The 20661-nt window shown below is 48.5% G+C and overlaps 2 long non-coding RNA genes across 2 annotated transcripts in view; one reads left to right on the top strand and one right to left on the bottom strand.

The window, feature by feature from the left end:
* The window catches only part of LOC308193028, a 133823-nt gene extending 126309 nt beyond the window's left edge, over nt 1-7514 (top strand). The window contains exon 2 of the long non-coding RNA XR_013949324.1: nt 2054-7514. This is a non-coding gene — a long non-coding RNA (uncharacterized lncRNA). The remainder of the gene's footprint in view (nt 1-2053) is intronic.
* The window catches only part of LOC308193025, a 471820-nt gene that overhangs the window by 401617 nt on the left and 49542 nt on the right, over nt 1-20661 (bottom strand). The window lies entirely within an intron of this gene.

Genomic DNA, 20661 nt, shown 5'->3' with positions numbered 1-20661 from the left:
TGATGATGCAGTACAGTGAGTCCAGTGAGGGCACTGGCACCACTGGGGATGTAGTGCAGTGACTAGAGAGAGTGCACTGGCACCACTTGGGATGCAGTGCAGTGAGTCCAGAGAGTGCACTGGCACCACTGGGGATGCAGTGCAGTGAGTCCAGAGAGTGCACTGGCACCACTGGGGATGCACTGCAGTGAGTCCAGAGAGTGCACTGGCACCACTGGGGATGACCTGCAGTCAGTCCAGAGAGTGCACTGGCACCACTGGGGATGCACTGCAGTGAGTCCAGCGTGTGCACTGGCACCACTGTGGATGCAGTACAGTGAGTCCAGAGAGGGCACTGGCACCACTGGGGATGCAGTGCAGTAAGTCCAGTGAGTGTACCGGCACCACTGGGGATGCACTGCAGTGAGTCCAGAGAGTGCACTGGCACCACTGAGAATGCCCTTCAGTGAGTCCAGAGAGTGCACTGGCACCACTGGGGATGCACTGCAGTGAGTCCAGAGAGTGCACTAGCACCACTGGGGATGCAGTGCAGTGACTCCAGAGAGTGCACTGGCACCAGTGGGGATGCACTTCAGTGAGTCCAGAGAGTGCACTGACACCACTGGGGATGCAGTGCAGTGAGTCCAGAGAGTGCACTGGCACCACTGGGGATGCAGTTCAGTGAGTCCAGAGAGTGGACTGGCACCACTGGGGATGCAGTCCAGTGAGTCCAGTGAGTGCACTGGCACCACTGGGGATGCTGTGCAGTGAGTGCAGAGAGTGCACTGGCACCACCGGGGATTCACTGTAGTGAGTCCAGAGAGTGCACTGGCACCACCTGTGATGCAGTACAGTGAGTCCAGTGAGTGCACTGGCACCACTGGGGATGCAGTGCTGTGACTCCGGAGAGCGCACTGGCACCACTGGGGATGCAGTGCAGTCAGTCCAGTGAGTGCACTGACACCACTGGGGATGCACTTCAGTGACTCGAGAGAGTGCACTGGCACCACTGGCGATGCACTGCAGTGAGTCCAGAGACTGCACTGGCACCACTGGGGATGCACTGCAGTGAGTCCAGAGAGTGCACTGGCACCACTGGGGATGCAGTGCAGTGAGTCCAGAGAGTGCACTGGCACCACTGGGGATGCAGTGCAGTGAGTCCAGAGACTGCACTGGCACCACTGGGGATGCAGTGCAGTGAGTCCAGAGAGTGCACTGGCACCACTGGGGATGCAGTGCAGTGAGTCCAGAGAGTGCACTGGCACCACTGGGGATGCAGTGCAGTGAGTCCAGAGAGTGCACTGGCACCACTGGTGATGCAGTCCAGTGAGTCCAGTGAATGCACTGGCACCACTGGGGATGCTGTGCAGTGAGTGCAGAGAGTGCACTGGCACCACCTGTAATGCAGTACAGTGTTTCCAGTGAGTGCACTGGCACCACTGGGGATGCAGTGCTGTGACTCCGGAGAGCGCACTGGCACCACTGGGGATGCAGTGCAGTCAGTCCAGTGAGTGCACTGGCACCACTGGGGATGCAGTGCAGTGAGTGCAGAGAGTGCAATGGCACCAATGGGGATGCACTTCAGTGAGTCCAGAGAGTGCACTGGCACCACTGGGGATGCAGTGCAGTGAGTCCAGAGAGTGCACTGGCACCACTGGGGATGCACTGCAGTGAGTCCAGAGAGTGCACTGGCACCACTCAGGGTGCAGTGCGGTGAGTCCAGCGTGTGCACTGGCACCACTGTGGATGCAGTACAGTGAGTCCAGAGAGAGCACTGGCACCACTGGGGATGCACTACAGTGAGTCCACAGAGTGCACTGGCACCACTGGGGATGCAGTGCTGTGACTCCAGAGAGTGCACTGGCACCACTGGGGATGCAGTGCAGTGAGTGCAGAGAGTGCACTGGCACCACTGGGGATGGGTTTCAAGCCAACTGCATTAACCGCTCATGCTTCTTTCTTATGAGACGTTAGTAAACCAATTACATAGCCTTGTCAAGACTAAATCACAGGTAAAAATCCTGTACATCTCATGTGGCCAACCACTCCCAACTAGGATTCCAAGAACCAGGAGGTTCGGTGAAAATAGGGCTAGTGCTATTAGAGGGGTGATTATTAGGGTAAGCCCTAAGCTGTCTTTCATGGAGAAGTGTGGGTGGAATGGGATTTTGTCGCAGTCTGATACGATTCCTAGTGGGTTATTTGAGCCTGATTCGTGTAGGAAGGTTAGGTGGACTAGGGTGATTCCTGCAATTAGGAAGGGCAGTAGGAAGTGGATGGCGAAGAATCGGGTTAAGGTTGGATTGTCTACTGAGAATCCTCCTCAGGCTCATTCTACTAGAGTTTGCCCAATGTACGGGATGGCTGAGAATAGGTTGGTGATTACGGTGGCCCCTCAGAATGACATTTGTCCTCATGGTAGGACATACCCTACGAAGGCAGTTGCTATTAGGGTGAGTAGGAGGATTACTCCTGTGTTTCAGGTTTCTTTGTATAGGTAGGAGCCGTAGTAGAGGCCTCGTCCGATGTGTAAGTAGATGCAGATAAAGAAGAGCGAAGCACCATTGGCGTGGAGGTTGCGGATGAGCCATCCGTACTGGACGTCTCGGCATGTGTGAGCTACTGAGGAGAAGGCGAGTGAAGTGTCTGCGGTGTAGTGTATGGCTAGTAGCAGGCCTGTTAGGATTTGTGTGGCTAAGCAGATGGCTAGAAGGGAGCCGAAGTTTCATCAGGCAGAGATGTTGGAGGGGGCAGGTAGGTCGATTAGGGAGTTGTTGATTATTTTTAGTAGGGGATGGGATTTGCGGATGTTAGAGGCCATTAGTGAGTCTGTGTGTTATTAGGATTATTACCAGGATGGAGAGGGCGAAGGATCCTAGGTAGGCCTTAATTAGCCCTGTGTGTATTGAGGTTGCGGCTTTGCTTGCGGCTACTTGTAGTTCAGCAAGGCCCTCTGGCCCTATTTTTTTGAGTCAGGAGAGGTCGATCAAGTGTAGGGCAATGTTTTGTCCCTTTTCTAGTAGGTTTTTGGAGAAGAATCGGTGTACTAGGGGGTTGAAGTACCCTAATGCAGAGGAGAAGTTTATGAGGGGGTTTGGTTTGGGGTGAGTGAGGGTGTGTGTTATGTTCGATAGTTCTAGGGCTAGGATGATTCCTAGGATTGTTATGAGGATGGCAGCAGTTTTGGTGATAAGGGGTATGGTTATTGGGGGGGTTTTGGTTGGTGTGATGAAAGAGGTAATGATTATTCCTGCTGTAATGCTGCCTAGGGCGAGTCGGGTTAGGGGGGCGGTGATTAGTGGGTTGTTTTCGTTTATTGATACTATTGGGGGGATTCGGGTTTGTCCAGCTTGGACTAGGATGGTTATGCGGATGCTGTAGGTTGCGGTGAATGCTGTGGCTATAAGGGTTAGGAGTAGGGCTCAAGTATTTAGGTATGATGTGTTTAAGCTTTCGATGATGAGGTCTTTTGAGTAGAATCCGGCTAGGAATGGGGTTCCTATCAGCGCCAGGTTTCCGATGGTTAGGCAGGAAGTAGTGACTGGGAGTATTTTCTGTAGGCCTCCTATCTTTCGGATATCTTGTTCTCCGTTTAGGTTGTGGATGATAGACCCTGAGCATAGGAATAGTATGGCTTTAAAGAAGGCATGGGTTGAGATGTGTAGGAAGGCTAGTTGTGGGAGGTTTAGTCCGATAGTGACTATTATTAGTCCTAGTTGGCTGGATGTTGAGAAAGCAATGATTTTTTTGATGTCATTTTGGGTTAGGGCGCATGTGGCAGCGAATAGGGTTGATAGAGCACCTAGGCATAGGCAGGCAGTTAGGGCTGTCTGGTTGGTGGCTAGCAGGGGGTGCATGCGGATGAGCAGGAAGATTCCGGCTACTACTATGGTACTGGAGTGCAGTAGGGCTGATACTGGGGTGGGGCCTTCTATTGCTGCGGGCAGTCATGGGTGGAGTCCAAATTGGGCGGATTTTCCTGCGGCTGCGAGGATTAATCCTATGAGGGGGAGGATTGGGGTTTGGTGGGGGTGTACGGCTTGTTGGATCTCTCAGGTGTTGAATGTTGAAGCTAGTCATGCTATGCTCAGGATCAGTCCGATGTCTCCGATTCGGTTGTAGATTACGGCTCGTAGGGCGGCGGTGTTGGCATCTGCTCGGCCTTGTCATCAGCCGATGAGAAGGAAGGACATGATTCGTACTCCTTCCCAGCCTACGAATAGGAGGAATATGTTGTTTGCGGTTGTTAGGAGGAGTATGGCGACTAGGAATGTCAGTAGGTAGGTGAAAAATTTTGTTACGTATGGCTCTGAGGCCATGTATCATATGGCGAATTGTAGGATTGATCATGTTACAAATAGGGCGATTGGAAGAAATGTTATTGAGTATTGGTCTATTTTTAGGCTCAGGGGGATTTTAAAGTTTATAATGAATTTTCACTCCCAGTGGCAGGTGACAGATTCTACTCCCGAGTAGATGAATGCGGTTGTAGGGGCTAGGCTAATTAGGAATGCGGTTTTAACAGCGCGGGTGGTGGCTTGTGGGGTGTTTTTAAAGTTTTTAAATAGAAATGGCAGGATGATTGGGGTTAGGAGGATTGTCAGCGTGAGTAGTGTGAGGGAGTTGATTAGTAGTGTGGGGTTCACTACTTTTACTTGGATTTGCACCAAGATGGGTGGTTCCTAAGACCAGTGGATTGCTGTTATCCTTTAAAAGTAAGGGGGCTGAGGTTTTAGGCTCAGATGTAAGAGTTAGCAGCTCTTGTTGGTTAAACCCTCCCCTCGGCAGGTAAGAAGGTTTGAACTTCTATTCTTAGAATCACAGTCTAATGTTTGGTTTAAACTATACTTGCATGAGGGGATTCCGGAGATCAGTTCGGGTTTGAGGATTAGGAGGAATATTGGGATAATGTGGAGTGTTATGAGCAGGTGTTCTCGCGTGGTTGAGTTTTGCATAGATGTGATGTGGGAGGGGATTGAGCCTCGTTGGGTCATTAGTAGTATGAATAAGGTGTAGGAGGCGGTTAGTAGGGTTGCGATTCCTGTTAGGATGATCGTGAAGGCAGATCAGTTGAATAAGGTGATTATAATGGTTAGCTCTGCTATGAGGTTTGTTGTTGGGGGTAAGGCTATGTTTGTTAGATTGGCCAGCAATCATCAGGTAGCTATGAGTGGTAGGAGAGGTTGTAGGCCTCGTGTGAGTAGTAGAATTCGGCTGTGCGTACGTTCATAGTTTGTGTTGGCTAGGCAGAATAGTATGGAGGAAGTTAGTCCATGGGAAATTATTAGGATCATTGCCCCTGAGAATGATCAGTGGGTTTGGATTATTCCTGCGGCGATAACTAGGCCTATGTGGCTAACGGATGAATAAGCGATTAGTGATTTTAGGTCTGTCTGTCGTAGGCAGATTGAGCTAGTCATTAGGGCGCCTCATAGGGCCAGGGTTAGGAAGGGGTAGTGCAGGAGGTTGGACAGTGGGCCCATAAATAGAGTGACTCGTATAATTCCGTATCCTCCTAGCTTTAGTAGTAGGGCGGCGAGGAGTATTGAGCCTGCGATGGGTGCTTCTACGTGGGCTTTTGGCAGTCAGAGGTGTAGGCCGTATAGTGGGGCTTTTACTATGAATGCTATGAGCAGTGCTAGACCTGATAGTATTCCTGTCCATGAGGTGGATAGGGTTGGGTGGGTTAGTTGTAGGGTTGGCAGGTGCAGGGTGCCAATTTTCACGTATAGGTGTATGATTGTGATTAGCAGGGGTAGAGAGCTTACTGGCGTGTAGAATAGCAGGTAGATGCCAGCGCTTAGGCGTTCTGGTTGGTTCCCCCATCGGGTGATTAAGATTAGGGTGGGAATGAGGGTTGCTTCAAATGAGATGTAAAATAGTGCTAGTTCTGTGGTGGAAAAGGCTAGTAGGATGAATGGCTGGACTGCGACTAAGGTTGAGATAAAGATTCGTTTGCGTTGTAGGGGTTCTTGTTGCAGGTGGTTTTGGCTTGCTATGATTATGAGTGGGAGTAGTCAGCAGGATAGTACTAGGAGGGGGGATGAGATTTGGTCAATTCCTGTTCAGTTGGATAAAAATTTGTAGGGGTAGTAGGTTGGGATTAATCACTGTAGGCTTAGGGCAGCGATTAGGAGGCTGTATAAGGTGGTGTTAGTCCATAGAAATTTTGGTGGAGACAGCAGGGCTGTTGGAAGAAGTATGATTGTGGGTAGGATGATTTTTAGCATTGCAGGAGGTTTAGGTTGTGTAGATGGTCGGAGCCATGTGTGCGGGTGGAGGCTACTAGGATGGCCAGGCCTGTGCCCGCCTCACACGCTGAGAAGGTTAGCATGAGAATTGGTACCATGGTGAATGAGGAGACTTGGTTTTCGATGGATCATATTGATAGGCCTACGAATATCGATAATATTATGCTTTCAAGGCATAGTAGGGCGGATACTAGGTGGGTTCGGTGGAAGGCTAGCCCTAGTCCGCTGAAAATGAAGGCTGAGTAGAAGCTTAAATGTAGGGGCGACATAAGAAAGTTACAGGGTTGGCTGTAATCTGCTGGGTCGAAACCAGCTATCTTTTTGGTTAGACTAACTTTCTGTTATTCTGCTCATTCTAGGCCCCCTTGAATTCACTCGTAGGCCAGTCCGAGTGTTAGGAGAAGGAGGATCACTACAGTTCAGGTGAGGGTCATTAGGGGGGATTGGAGTTGGACGGCTCATGGCAGGGGGAGTAGGAGGGCGATTTCTAGGTCGAATAGGACGAACAGGATGGCTACTGAGGAAGAATCGGACTGAGAATGGTAATCGAGCAGATCCAAGTGGGTCGAATCCACATTCGTACGGTGAGAGTTTCTCTGAGTCGGGGTTTATTTGGGCGAGTCAGAAGTTTAATGCGGTTAGGGCGGCGCTTAGGATTGATGATAGGGCGAATATGAACATGAGTGCGTTCATTGCTCTCCTCTGGGTTTATACCAGATTCTAGAGATTGGAAGTCAATTGTAATTAATATACTAGAAGAGCAAGATCCTCATCAGTAGATGGTTATGTAGAGGAATAGTCAGATGACGTCTACGAAGTGTCAGTATCAGGCTGCTGCCTCGAATCCGAAGTGGTGGTCTGATGTAAAGTGGAACTTGATCAGTCGGAAGAGGCAGACGGTCAGGAAGGAGGATCCGATGATTACGTGGAGTCCGTGGAATCCAGTGGCAACGAAGAAGGTAGATCCGTAGACGCTATCGGCGATTGAGAATGGGGCTTCGTGGTATTCTATTGCTTGTAGGGCTGTGAAGTAGAATCCCAAGAGGATCGTTAGGGTTAGGGCGTGGATGGCGTGTTTTCGGTTTCCTTCTGTGATGCTGTGATGGGCTCACGTTACGGTAACGCCTGAGGCTAGTAGGATGGCTGTGTTTAGTAGGGGGACTTCTATCGGGTTGAGTGGTTTAATTCCTGTTGGAGGTCATTGGCCTCCTAGTTCTGGGGTTGGGGCCAGGCTCGAGTGGAAGAACGCTCAGAAGAACCCTAAGAAGAAGAATGCTTCGGATGTGATGAAAAGGATTATGCCGTATCGTAGGCCTTTTTGGACTGTGGGAGTGTGATGGCCTTGGAAGGTGCTTTCTCGTACAATGTCTCGTCATCATTGGAGTATTACTAGGAGTATTGAGATGAGGCCTAGGGTTAGTAGTATGGATGAGTTGTAGTGGAATCACATGATTAATCCTGAGGTTGTGAGTAGGGCGGCGGCTGCCCCGAAGATTGGTCAAGGGCTTGGGTCAACTATGTGGTATGAGTGTGCTTGGTGTGCCATTAGATGTTTTCTTGTAAGTATAGGCTTAGAAGGAGCACGAAGACGTAGGCCTGGATTATGGCTACTGCTACTTCTAGGATGGTTAGGAGTAGTAGGATGATTATTGTTAGGATGGATACTGCAGGAAGGGTGGGTATTAATGCAATGGAGGCTGTAGAGATGAGTTGGATGAGTAAGTGTCCTGCTGTAAGGTTGGCTGTAAGGCGGACTCCGAGGGCTAGGGGGCGGATTAGTAGGCTGGTTGTTTCGATCAGGATTAGTGCGGGGATTAGGGGTGTAGGGGTACCTTCGGGTAATAGGTGGGCTAAAGAGGCTGATGGTTGGTTTCGTAGGCCTGTTAGTAGTGTGGCGAGCCATAGTGGGAAGGCTAGGGCTATGTTCATAGATAGTTGGGTGGTTGGGGTGAATGTATATGGAAGGAGGCCTAGAAGGTTGATTGTAAGAAGTCTGATTATTAGGGATGTAAATATTATGGCTCATTTGTGGCCATTTTTGTTGAGTGGGACTATTAGTTGTTTTGTGATTAGGTGAAGGAGTCATGTTTGGATAGTAGAAAGGCGGTTGTTGATTCATCGGTTGTTTGGGGACGGGAATAGTAGGGCTGGGAAGAGTAGGGATAGTAGGATTAAGGGGATGCCAAATAGATTGGGGCTGGAAAATTGGTCAAAGAAGCTTAGGTTCATGGTCAGGATCATGGTGTGGGTTTGGTAGTGAGGGAGGTCTTATTTGATGGGGGGTTGGTTGTGGTGAAGGCTAGTAGTTTTGGTTGGATGAGGAGTGCTAGGGTTAATCAGGTTATAATTATGATTGAAAATCATGGTGCGGGGTTAAGCTGTGGCATATCATTAAGGAGGGGGAAGTCCCTCTTTGGCTAGCTTAAAAGGCTAGTGCTGTTGCATAGCTTCTTAATGATTAGGATGATGATAGAAGGGACGATCAGGCCTCGAAATGTGGGAGTGGGGTTGATTCTACTACAATGGGTATGTAGCTGTGATTAGCCCCGCAAATTTCTGAGCATTGTCCGTAAAAAATCCCAGGCCGGGTGGTAATGAATGAAGTTTGGTTTAGTCGGCCTGGGATTGCGTCTGTTTTAACTCCGAGCGTTGGGACTGCTCAGGAGTGGAGTACGTCTCCTGCAGTAATGATCACGCGGATGGGGGATTCTATTGGGATAACTACGCGGTGGTCAACTTCTAGCAGTCGGAAGTGGCCGTTGGGTAAGTCTGGGGTGGGCACTATGTAGGAGTCGAATGATAGGTCTTTGAAGTCTGTGTATTCGTAGCTTCAGTATCATTGGTGGCCGATGGCTTTTAGGGTGAGGTCTGGTTCATCGATTTTGTCCATTATGTAGAGGATTTGTAGGGATGGGAGGGCGAGGAGTACCAGGACGATAGCAGGTAGGATTGTCCAGATCAGCTCTACTTCTTGGGCGTCTACAGCATTGGACGAGAGTTTTTCTGTTAGTATGTGGGCTAAAAGGTAGAGAACTAGGCTGCAGATAGCTAGGGCAACGATTAGGGCGTGGTCGTGGAATTCAACGAGTTCTTCTATGATGGGTGATGAGGCGTCTTGGAATCCTAGTTGGGAGTGGTTGGCCACATGAGATGTACAGGATTTTTACCTGTGATTTAGTCTTGACAAGGCTATGTAATTGGTTTACTAACGTCTCATAAGAAAGAAGCATGAGCGGTGAATGCAGTTGGCTTGAAACCAGCATGTGAGGGTTCGATTCCTTCCTTTCTTGTACCTGGACGAAGGCCGGTTCCTCGAAAGTATGGTATGGGGGAGGGCAGCCGTGGATTCATTCAACGTTTGTGGTAGTTAGTTCTGGTTGTAGGACTTTTCGTTTGGCCGAAAAGGCTTCTCAGATGATGAATATTAGTATGATTACGGCTACTATTGAGATTAGGGAGCCGATGGAGGAAATGGTGTTTCATAGTGTGTAGGCGTCGGGATAGTCCGAGTATCGTCGGGGTATTCCTGCTAGGCCTAGGAAGTGCTGGGGGAAGAACGTTAGGTTTACTCCTGTAAATATTACCCCGAAGTGGGCTTTTGCTCATGTTTGGTGTAGGGTAAACCCAGTGAGTAGTGGGAATCAGTGAGTAAATCCTGCTAGAATGGCAAAGACGGCGCCTATGGATAGGACGTAGTGGAAGTGGGCAACTACGTAGTACGTGTCGTGCAGGGCGATGTCTAGGGAAGAGTTTGCAAGAACGATTCCTGTTAATCCTCCGATGGTAAATAGGAAGATAAATCCTAGAGCTCATAGTATTGGGGGGGTCTCATTTGATTGTTCCTCCGTGCAGGGTGGCTAGTCAGCTAAATACTTTGATTCCGGTAGGGATGGCAATGATTATAGTGGCTGATGTAAAGTAGGCTTGGGTATCAACGTCTATTCCTACTGTAAACATGTGGTGAGCTCAGACGATGAATCCTAGGAAGCCGATGGATAGTATGGCTCAGACTATTCCCATGTAGCCGAAGGGCTCCTTTTTGCCTGAGTAGTACGTGACTACGTGTGAGATGATTCCGAACCCCGGTAGGATCAGAATATAGACTTCTGGGTGTCCGAAGAATCAGAATAGGTGTTGGTACAGGATTGGGTCTCCTCCTCCAGCGGGGTCGAAGAATGTGGTGTTTAGGTTTCGATCAGTTAGTAATATTGTAATACCGGCGGCGAGTACGGGGAGTGATAGAAGGAGTAGGATGGCGGTAATTAGTACGGATCAGACAAATAGTGGGGTTTGGTATTGTGAGAGTGCGGGGGGTTTTATGTTGATGGCTGTGGTGATAAAGTTGATGGCCCCAAGGATGGAGGAGATACCGGCTAAGTGGAGTGAGAAGATAGCCAGGTCTACTGAAGCTCCGGCGTGGGCAAGGTTACCTGCTAGGGGAGGGTAGACAGTTCAGCCTGTGCCGGCGCCAGCTTCTACAGTGGATGAGGCTAGTAGGAGGAGGAATGATGGGGGGAGGAGTCAAAAGCTTATGTTGTTTATTCGCGGGAATGCTATGTCGGGGGCACCGATTGTGAGGGGGACTAATCAGTTGCCGAATCCTCCGATCATGATGGGTATGACTATAAAGAAGCTTATTACAAAGGCGTGAGCGGTAACGATTACATTGTAAATTTGGTCGTCGCCTAGGAGAGTTCCTGGTTGTCCTAGTTCTGCGCGGATTAATAGGCTGAGTGCGGTGCCGACTATTCCTGCTCATGCCCCGAAGATGAGGTACAGGGTGCCAATATCCTTATGGTTAGTGGAAAATAGTCATCGGTTGATGAAGGTGACGGGTAAGATGGCTGAGTGTTGAAGCGTTAGGCTGTAGTCCTTTTTACAGAGGTTTAATTCCTCTTCTTATCGGCTCTGTAGTGAAATTCATGTTGAGTTGCAAGCTCATCGATGCGCACTAGGGTGCGTCAGGGTCTTTGTAGGCAGAAGCCAATTGGTTTAGGCATTTAGCTGTTAACTAGAGTTTTGTGGGATCGAAGCCCATCTGTCTAGGGAGGCTTTAGCTTAATTAAAGCGTCTGACTTGCATTCAGAAGATACAGGTTAATATTCTGTAAGTCTTAATGTGCAGAAACTAAGAGGGTTTAACTCTTATTTAAGGCTTTGAAGGCCTTCGGTTTGGGGTGTTATCCTAAGTTTCTAGACAATGGCATGTATTATTGGGGACAGGGGAAGTAAGAGGATTGATAGTGAGGCAAGGACCGCAGTAGGTGTGCTTGGGGCTTTGCTAGTGTATCATTGTTTTATGTGGTTAGAGGAGTTGGGGGGAAGGGTAATTGTTGAGTGGTATGCGAGGCGTAGGTAGAAGAAGAGGCTGAGCAGTGATAGCATGGCAATTGCCATGGCTGCTGGTGTTATTTCCTGTTTAGTTAGTTCTTGGATGATAAGTCACTTTGGTATAAAGCCTGTTAATGGGGGGAGGCCTGCTAGGGATAAAAGTACTAGTATTAGGGTGGCGTTTAGCACTGGGGTTTTTGTTCATGAGGTTGTGATCATGGATAGGTTAAGGGCTTTGATTTTGTTAAGGGCTAGGAATACGGCTGATGTTATGATTGTGTATAGGTAGAAGGTAAGTAAGGCCAATTTGGGGCTGTAAACTAGGATGATGGCGATTCAGCCTAAGTGGGAGATGGACGAGAAGGCTAGGATTTTGCGTGTTTGTGTTTGGTTCAGTCCTATTCAGCCTCCTAGTGCTGTTGAGGCTAGGGCCATGGCGGTGAGTAGAGCTGGGTCGAGGGATTTGGATGTTAGTAGGAGCAGGGTTAGTGGGGGGAATTTTATGAGGGTCGAGAGTAGCAGGGCTGTTATTAGTGGCGATCCTTGTAGTACTTCTGGGAATCAGAAGTGAAATGGCACTAGGCCCAGTTTAATAGCGATTGCTGCTGTCAGTAGTAGACAGGAGGTTGGGTGGTTTATTTGTGTGATGTCTCATTGGCCGGTGACTCAGGCATTGGTTATGCTAGAGAATAGGACCAGGGCGGAAGCAGCTGCTTGGGTTAGGAAGTATTTCGTTGCGGCTTCTACTGCTCGTGGGTGGTGGGATTTGGCAATTAGGGGAATGATGGCTAGTGCGTTGATCTCCAGTCCTGTCCAGGCCAGAACTCAGTGGTTGCTGGAAATTGTGATTGTGGTGCCCAAGATGAGGCTGAAGGTTATGATTGGGGTCGCGTAAGGGTTCATTAGTAGAGGAGGGGGTTAAACCATCATTTTCGGGGTATGGGCCCGATAGCTTGATTAGCTGACTCTACTAGAAAATAATATAAGGGAAGTATGGAGAATTTTGATTTCTCTTGTGTGGGTTCAATTCCTACTTTTCTAAGGTCAACAGGAAATGAGAGGGCTGTTATACCTCTATGTTCACTTTATCATAGTGACCCTTTGTAGTTCAGGCACATTTCCTTATGTAAGGAGGTAGGCCTGCATAGCAGATAGGTATGCTGATGTGTCAGAGGCACAGAGCTAGTGTGAGGGGTAGGAAGTTTTTTCATAGTAGGTGCATTAGTTGGTCATATCGGAATCGTGGGTATGAAGCTCGGACCCATAAGAAACCAGAAGATAGTAGGAGGACTTTTGTGGCTAGGATGACGGGGAATAGTTCTGTGGGTGGCCCTAGGGCGCTTGGGTTTAGGAATATGATGGCTGTAAGTGTATTTATTAGCATAATGTTCGCATATTCAGCTAGGAAGAATAAGGCGAAGGGTCCTGCGGCGTATTCAACGTTAAACCCTGAGACTAGCTCAGATTCACCCTCTGTGAGGTCAAAAGGAGCTCGGTTTGTCTCTGCTAGGGTGGATACGTATCATATTATTGCTAGGGGTCATGAGGAGAAAATGAAGTATAGAGGCTCCTGTGCGACGGCAAAGGAGCTGAGTGTGTAGCTTCCGCTTAGTATGATTATTGATAGCAGGATTATGGCCAGTGTCACTTCGTATGAAATGGTCTGTGCTACTGCCCGTAGGGCTCCGATTAGTGCGTATTTTGAGTTCGAGGCTCAGCCTGATCATAGGACTGAGTAGACGGCTAGGCTTGACATGGCTATTAGGAAGGGAACTCCGAGGTTTAGATCTGCTAGGGGAAATGGGAGTGGTAGTGGTGCTCAAGTGGTGAGGGCTAGGACAAGGGCTAGTATTGGTATCAGAATGAATAGAAGTGGGGAAGAGGTAGAGGGTCGGATGGGCTCTTTGGTAAATAGTTTCAGTCCGTCCGCAAATGGTTGAAGTAGGCCAAAAGGCCCGACAACGTTAGGGCCTTTGCGGGATTGTATGTAGCTTAGGATTTTCCGTTCTACTAGGGTTAGGAAGGCTACGGCAATCAGGATTGGGATGATGTATAGGAGGGATATAACGAGGCAGCTTAGTGTTGTTATTTGAATCATGGGTGAAGCTAGGGAGAGGATTTGAACCTCTGGGGAAAGGGCTTAAGCCTTCTGCACTTGCCGGGCTCTGCCACTCTAGCTGGTCCTTTTCTAGGATTGAAAGTGGTGGGGGAAGGCCCTCTTCACGGTTTAGTTGGTTTCACTGCTTAGAGGGGGGGGGCGTGCTTGTGGTATTGGCCCCACTTTCCCGGTCCTTTCGTACTGGGGAGAGTGTGTCATAGATAGAAACCGACCTGGATTGCTCCGGTCTGAACTCAGATCACGTAGGACTGTTAATCGTTGAACAAACGAACCCTTAATAGCGGCTGCACCATTAGGATGTCCTGATCCAACATCGAGGTCGTAAACCCCCCTGTCGATATGGGCTCTTGAGGGGGATTGCGCTGTTATCCCTGGGGTAGCTTGGTCCATTAATCAATTATATTGGGTCTGGTCACTGTTAGCATTTTGAGGGGTAGCTCTAGGTAAAGAGGTATGGTCTTGTTTTTGGAGGATTTGTTCTCCTCCAAGGTCGCCCCAACCGAAAAATATCGACCAGGCTCTGCGATGGTAGTGGCCCCAGTGGGGTTGATTGAGGATTCGCGGTGGTCGTTGATTTTTAAGTTCCACAGGGTCTTCTCGTCTTATGTTCACATCCCCGCTTTTGCACGGGGAGATCAATTTCACTGATTATCTGTGAGAGACAGTTAAGACCTCGTTTAGCCATTCATACAAGTCTCGATTTATGGGACAATTGATTGCGCTACCTTTGCACGGTTAGGATACCGCGGCCGTTAAACCTAAGTCACCGGGCAGGCATCACCTTCAATACTTGTTTAATTTGCTGAAGGCTATGTTTTTGGTAAACAGTCGGGCCTTATTAATTTGCCGAGTTCCTTTCACAGATTTTAATCGCTCTTATAGGCGCTCCTGAGTCGGGTTAACAGGGTTAGTTAATACGTGGTCTTGTAGGGGTTTTTGTATCTGTCTAGGTCTGTTAATAATGTTTCTATGTAAGCTTGCGCCGTTAGAGGGGTGTGGCCCTGTACATGAGGGGCCTAGGATGATTCCTAGGATCGTTATGAGGATGGCAGCGGTTTTGGTGATAAGGGGTATGGTTATTGGGGGGGTTTTGGTTGGTGTGATGAAAGAGGTAATGATTATTCCTGCTGTAATGCTGCCTAGGGCGAGTCGGGTTAGGGGGGCGGTGATTAGTGGGTTGTTTTCGTTTATTGATACTATTGGGGGGATTCGGGTTTGTCCAGCTTGGACTAGGATGGTTATGCGGATGCTGTAGGTTGCGGTGAATGCTGTGGCTATAAGGGTTAGGAGTAGGGCTCAAGTATTTAGGTATGATGTGTTTAAGCTTTCGATGATGAGGTCTTTTGAGTAGAATCCGGCTAGGAATGGGGTTCCTATCAGCGCCAGGTTTCCGATGGTTAGGCAGGAAGTAGTGACTGGGAGTATTTTCTGTAGGCCTCCTATCTTTCGGATATCTTGTTCTCCGTTTAGGTTGTGGATGATAGACCCTGAGCATAGGAATAGTATGGCTTTAAAGAAGGCATGGGTTGAGATGTGTAGGAAGGCTAGTTGTGGGAGGTTTAGTCCGATAGTGACTATTATTAGTCCTAGTTGGCTGGATGTTGAGAAAGCAATGATTTTTTTGATGTCATTTTGGGTTAGGGCGCATGTGGCAGCGAATAGGGTTGATAGAGCACCTAGGCATAGGCAGGCAGTTAGGGCTGTCTGGTTGGTGGCTAGCAGGGGGTGCATGCGGATGAGCAGGAAGATTCCGGCTACTACTATGGTACTGGAGTGCAGTAGGGCTGATACTGGGGTGGGGCCTTCTATTGCTGCGGGCAGTCATGGGTGGAGTCCAAATTGGGCGGATTTTCCTGCGGCTGCGAGGATTAATCCTATGAGGGGGAGGATTGGGGTTTGGTGGGGGTGTACGGCTTGTTGGATCTCTCAGGTGTTGAATGTTGAAGCTAGTCATGCTATGCTCAGGATCAGTCCGATGTCTCCGATTCGGTTGTAGATTACGGCTCGTAGGGCGGCGGTGTTGGCATCTGCTCGGCCTTGTCATCAGCCGATGAGAAGGAAGGACATGATTCGTACTCCTTCCCAGCCTACGAATAGGAGGAATATGTTGTTTGCGGTTGTTAGGAGGAGTATGGCGACTAGGAATGTCAGTAGGTAGGTGAAAAATTTTGTTACGTATGGCTCTGAGGCCATGTATCATATGGCGAATTGTAGGATTGATCATGTTACAAATAGGGCGATTGGAAGAAATGTTATTGAGTATTGGTCTATTTTTAGGCTCAGGGGGATTTTAAAGTTTATAATGAATTTTCACTCCCAGTGGCAGGTGACAGATTCTACTCCCGAGTAGATGAATGCGGTTGTAGGGGCTAGGCTAATTAGGAATGCGGTTTTAACAGCGCGGGTGGTGGCTTGTGGGGTGTTTTTAAAGTTTTTAAATAGAAATGGCAGGATGATTGGGGTTAGGAGGATTGTCAGCGTGAGTAGTGTGAGGGAGTTGATTAGTAGTGTGGGGTTCACTACTTTTACTTGGATTTGCACCAAGATGGGTGGTTCCTAAGACCAGTGGATTGCTGTTATCCTTTAAAAGTAAGGGGGCTGAGGTTTTAGGCTCAGATGTAAGAGTTAGCAGCTCTTGTTGGTTAAACCCTCCCCTCGGCAGGTAAGAAGGTTTGAACTTCTATTCTTAGAATCACAGTCTAATGTTTGGTTTAAACTATACTTGCATGAGGGGATTCCGGAGATCAGTTCGGGTTTGAGGATTAGGAGGAATATTGGGATAATGTGGAGTGTTATGAGCAGGTGTTCTCGCGTGGTTGAGTTTTGCATAGATGTGATGTGGGAGGGGATTGAGCCTCGTTGGGTCATTAGTAGTATGAATAAGGTGTAGGAGGCGGTTAGTAGGGTTGCAATTCCTGTTAGGATGATCGTGAAGGCAGATCAGTTGAATAAGGTGATTATAATGGTTAGCTCTGCTATGAGGTTTGTTGTTGGGGGTAAGGCTATGTTTGTTAGATTGGCCAGCAATCATCAGGTAGCTATGAGTGGTAGGAGAGGTTGTAGGCCTCGTGTGAGTAGTAGAATTCGGCTGTGCGTACGTTCATAGTTTGTGTTGGCTAGGCAGAATAGTATGGAGGAAGTTAGTCCATGGGAAATTATTAGGATCATTGCCCCTGAGAATGATCAGTGGGTTTGGATTATTCCTGCGGCGATAACTAGGCCTATGTGGCTAACGGATGAATAAGCGATTAGTGATTTTAGGTCTGTCTGTCGTAGGCAGATTGAGCTAGTCATTAGGGCGCCTCATAGGGCCAGGGTTAGGAAGGGGTAGTGCAGGAGGTTGGACAGTGGGCCCATAAATAGAGTGACTCGTATAATTCCGTATCCTCCTAGCTTTAGTAGTAGGGCGGCGAGGAGTATTGAGCCTGCGATGGGTGCTTCTACGTGGGCTTTTGGCAGTCAGAGGTGTAGGCCGTATAGTGGGGCTTTTACTATGAATGCTATGAGCAGTGCTAGACCTGATAGTATTCCTGTCCATGAGGTGGATAGGGTTGGGTGGGTTAGTTGTAGGGTTGGCAGGTGCAGGGTGCCAATTTTCACGTATAGGTGTATGATTGTGATTAGCAGGGGTAGAGAGCTTACTGGCGTGTAGAATAGCAGGTAGATGCCAGCGCTTAGGCGTTCTGGTTGGTTCCCCCATCGGGTGATTAAGATTAGGGTGGGAATCAGGGTTGCTTCAAATGAGATGTAAAATAGTGCTAGTTCTGTGGTGCAAAAGGCTAGTAGGATGAATGGCTGGACTGCGACTAAGGTTGAGATAAAGATTCGTTTGCGTTGTAGGGGTTCTTGTTGCAGGTGGTTTTGGCTTGCTATGATTATGAGTGGGAGTAGTCAGCAGGATAGTACTAGGAGGGGGGATGAGATTTGGTCAATTCCTGTTCAGTTGGATAAAAATTTGTAGGGGTAGTAGGTTGGGATTAATCACTGTAGGCTTAGGGCAGCGATTAGGAGGCTGTATAAGGTGGTGTTAGTCCATAGAAATTTTGGTGGAGACAGCAGGGCTGTTGGAAGAAGTATGATTGTGGGTAGGATGATTTTTAGCATTGCAGGAGGTTTAGGTTGTGTAGATGGTCGGAGCCATGTGTGCGGGTGGAGGCTACTAGGATGGCCAGGCCTGTGCCCGCCTCACACGCTGAGAAGGTTAGCATGAGAATTGGTACCATGGTGAATGAGGAGACTTGGTTTTCGATGGATCATATTGATAGGCCTACGAATATCGATAATATTATGCTTTCAAGGCATAGTAGGGCGGATACTAGGTGGGTTCGGTGGAAGGCTAGCCCTAGTCCGCTGAAAATGAAGGCTGAGTAGAAGCTTAAATGTAGGGGCGACATAAGAAAGTTACAGGGTTGGCTGTAATCTGCTGGGTCGAAACCAGCTATCTTTTTGGTTAGACTAACTTCCTGTTATTCTGCTCATTCTAGGCCCCCTTGAATTCACTCGTAGGCCAGTCCGAGTGTTAGGAGAAGGAGGATCACTACAGTTCAGGTGAGGGTCATTAGGGGGGATTGGAGTTGGACGGCTCATGGCAGGGGGAGTAGGAGGGCGATTTCTAGGTCGAATAGGACGAACAGGATGGCTACTGAGGAAGAATCGGACTGAGAATGGTAATCGAGCAGATCCAAGTGGGTCGAATCCACATTCGTACGGTGAGAGTTTCTCTGAGTCGGGGTTTATTTGGGCGAGTCAGAAGTTTAATGCGGTTAGGGCGGCGCTTAGGATTGATGATAGGGCGAATATGAACATGAGTGCGTTCATTGCTCTCCTCTGGGTTTATACCAGATTCTAGAGATTGGAAGTCAATTGTAATTAATATACTAGAAGAGCAAGATCCTCATCAGTAGATGGTTATGTAGAGGAATAGTCAGATGACGTCTACGAAGTGTCAGTATCAGGCTGCTGCCTCGAATCCGAAGTGGTGGTCTGATGTAAAGTGGAACTTGATCAGTCGGAAGAGGCAGACGGTCAGGAAGGAGGATCCGATGATTACGTGGAGTCCGTGGAATCCAGTGGCAACGAAGAAGGTAGATCCGTAGACGCTATCGGCGATTGAGAATGGGGCTTCGTGGTATTCTATTGCTTGTAGGGCTGTGAAGTAGAATCCCAAGAGGATCGTTAGGGTTAGGGCGTGGATGGCGTGTTTTCGGTTTCCTTCTGTGATGCTGTGATGGGCTCACGTTACGGTAACGCCTGAGGCTAGTAGGATGGCTGTGTTTAGTAGGGGGACTTCTATCGGGTTGAGTGGTTTAATTCCTGTTGGGGGTCATTGGCCTCCTAGTTCTGGGGTTGGGGCCAGGCTCGAGTGGAAGAACGCTCAGAAGAACCCTAAGAAGAAGAATGCTTCGGATGTGATGAAAAGGATTATGCCGTATCGTAGGCCTTTTTGGACTGTGGGAGTGTGATGGCCTTGGAAGGTGCTTTCTCGTACAATGTCTCGTCATCATTGGAGTATTACTAGGAGTATTGAGATGAGGCCTAGGGTTAGTAGTATGGATGAGTTGTAGTGGAATCACATGATTAATCCTGAGGTTGTGAGTAGGGCGGCGGCTGCCCCGAAGATTGGTCAAGGGCTTGGGTCAACTATGTGGTATGAGTGTGCTTGGTGTGCCATTAGATGTTTTCTTGTAAGTATAGGCTTAGAAGGAGCATGAAGACGTAGGCCTGGATTATGGCTACTGCTACTTCTAGGATGGTTAGGAGTAGTAGGATGATTATTGTTAGGATGGATACTGCAGGAAGGGTGGGTATTAATGCAATGGAGGCTGTAGAGATGAGTTGGATGAGTAAGTGTCCTGCTGTAAGGTTGGCTGTAAGGCGGACTCCGAGGGCTAGGGGGCGGATTAGTAGGCTGGTTGTTTCGATCAGGATTAGTGCGGGGATTAGGGGTGTAGGGGTACCTTCGGGTAATAGGTGGGCTAAAGAGGCTGATGGTTGGTTTCGTAGGCCTGTTAGTAGTGTGGCGAGCCATAGTGGGAAGGCTAGGGCTATGTTCATAGATAGTTGGGTGGTTGGGGTGAATGTATATGGAAGGAGGCCTAGAAGGTTGATTGTAAGAAGTCTGATTATTAGGGATGTAAATATTATGGCTCATTTGTGGCCATTTTTGTTGAGTGGGACTATTAGTTGTTTTGTGATTAGGTGAAGGAGTCATGTTTGGATAGTAGAAAGGCGGTTGTTGATTCATCGGTTGTTTGGGGACGGGAATAGTAGGGCTGGGAAGAGTAGGGATAGTAGGATTAAGGGGATGCCAAATAGATTGGGGCTGGAAAATTGGTCAAAGAAGCTTAGGTTCATGGTCAGGATCATGGTGTGGGTTTGGTAGTGAGGGAGGTCTTATTTGATGGGGGGTTGGTTGTGGTGAAGGCTAGTAGTTTTGGTTGGATGAGGAGTGCTAGGGTTAATCAGGTTATAATTATGATTGAAAATCATGGTGCGGGGTTAAGCTGTGGCATATCATTAAGGAGGGGGAAGTCCCTCTTTGGCTAGCTTAAAAGGCTAGTGCTGTTGCATAGCTTCTTAATGATTAGGATGATGATAGAAGGGACGATCAGGCCTCAAAATGTGGGAGTGGGGTTGATTCTACTACAATGGGTATGTAGCTGTGATTAGCCCCGCAAATTTCTGAGCATTGTCCGTAAAAAATCCCAGGCCGGGTGGTAATGAATGAAGTTTGGTTTAGTCGGCCTGGGATTGCGTCTGTTTTAACTCCGAGCGTTGGGACTGCTCAGGAGTGGAGTACGTCTCCTGCAGTAATGATCACGCGGATGGGGGATTCTATTGGGATAACTACGCGGTGGTCAACTTCTAGCAGTCGGAAGTGGCCGTTGGGTAAGTCTGGGGTGGGCACTATGTAGGAGTCGAATGATAGGTCTTTGAAGTCTGTGTATTCGTAGCTTCAGTATCATTGGTGGCCGATGGCTTT

This window comes from Anser brachyrhynchus (genome assembly GCF_964034855.1).
Source record: "Anser brachyrhynchus genome assembly, chromosome: 3".
Classification (NCBI taxonomy): Eukaryota; Metazoa; Chordata; class Aves; order Anseriformes; family Anatidae; genus Anser; species Anser brachyrhynchus.
This window is presented reverse-complemented; position numbering and strand designations above follow the sequence as displayed.